This window comes from Echinops telfairi, unplaced genomic scaffold (assembly GCF_000313985.2).
Source record: "Echinops telfairi isolate 266 unplaced genomic scaffold, ASM31398v2 ScPeMD7_37;HRSCAF=141, whole genome shotgun sequence".
NCBI classification, from domain to species: domain Eukaryota; kingdom Metazoa; phylum Chordata; class Mammalia; order Afrosoricida; family Tenrecidae; genus Echinops; species Echinops telfairi.
The window spans coordinates 1,357,371-1,358,954 of record NW_022103935.1 but is presented as its reverse complement, the minus strand read 5'-3'; positions in this window follow the sequence as shown (position 1 = coordinate 1,358,954).

Below are 1,584 nucleotides of genomic sequence, written 5' to 3'. Positions count from 1 at the left end.
GGCCAGTTGCTCTCGCTCTGGACCCAACCTGAGTTTGTTGTAGGTGCAGGGATCTCTTGCTCGGTCCTGGCTTTTCGGATGTTGATGGAGGCCTTTTCTTTCCCGCTCATTGTGGTGTTTTTGTCTCTATAACAGTTACTGTTTGGTCTTACCACTTCATTTCCCTTTTGTGCTTTAGTGCTTCTGTTGGGTTTAACAGTGTAGGAAGGACAGAAGGGGTGGATGCACAGAGATAATAACCGATGCAAGGACTTTTAGGGGTGAGGGGTGGGCTGGGGAGAGACAGGGAGAGTGAGGGGGTTTCGAGAGTAAACAGTGAAGGTGGGAGGGGGAGGGTTCACTAGAACCGAATGCGGTTACACAGCTCATTTTGAAAGAGATTTTGCTAAGGGTGGGGGAAGAAAAATGTTCGGAAATTGGTTGTGGTAATGATTGCATAATTGTTCTTGACATGATTCAACGATTGAATTGTATGATATGGATTATGTGCCAACAAATCTGGGGCGGAGGATAGATGTCTCTGGGTCCTTGGCTGTTCTTTGGGGGTTTTACTTCTAATCAGTTGGTTTTCATGTATATCACTGTAACATGGCTAGACCATTTTAATTACTCTGGCTACAGCATTGCTCTTAAAGTATAGGAGTGTTTTTGTAATTTTATTATTGTTTTATTTTGACAGTGTCTTTTTGATCATCAGTTTCATTCCATAACATTGGTGATTAGTTGTTTCGTTACTTCGAAATGTTGTGGTCGGATTTGGATCAGACTTGATTTGAATTAATGAACTATTTTTTGCATTAGTGACATTTTCGCAAGATTTAATGTACCTATCCAAGAACATGATTACTTGCTCCATTTCTGCAAGTGTCTTTGGTATCTTGAAGAAGTATTTGGAGTTTTCTTCGCATAATCTTTAGTTTCTGGAAAAGGGAATCCCTAAAGATTGTACTTTTGTGTAGGTCTTGGACATTTTGGTGTTCTTTGCATATCTTTGTAAGGAATAGTGAGAAATTGAATCCGCAAATATGGTGAAATATGTATCACCTAACTCATTCCGCATAAAGGCCTTCCAGGCACTGGGACTGAACAGAGGTACCTTCCCCTCCAGGCTGGCCTGCCTCTTGTTTGATCCAAGGAACACGCTGGCACCTGGGTCCAGGACATCGGGACAGAAGGGGTGGTTTTGGATGGGTTCTCAATGTGGCAGAAATAACACACACATGGAAAGTACTCCGTCACTGGAAAAGCTCAGAGGCGCTAAGACCCCATGGTATCAGTTTCCATAAATACCATGCACACAGACGAGGAAGAGTCAAAAGTAGACCCACAGAAAGAGTAAGTCACAGCCAATGGGAGCCTCCTCGGGAAGAGCACAAGCTGCTCAAAGCAGGACCCAGGAAGCTCTCGTGACAGGAAGAGGGAACTTAGCCTATGGAAGCCAGAGCTCAGGGCAGGGGTATAAAGGGGGCTGGCACAAGAGACCCCATCACTCAACCTCCTCCCTCCCTCTCTTCTACTCTAAGGAAACCTACCCTCTACCCACCAGAATCATGGGCTGCTGTGGTTGTTCCGGAGGCTGTGGGG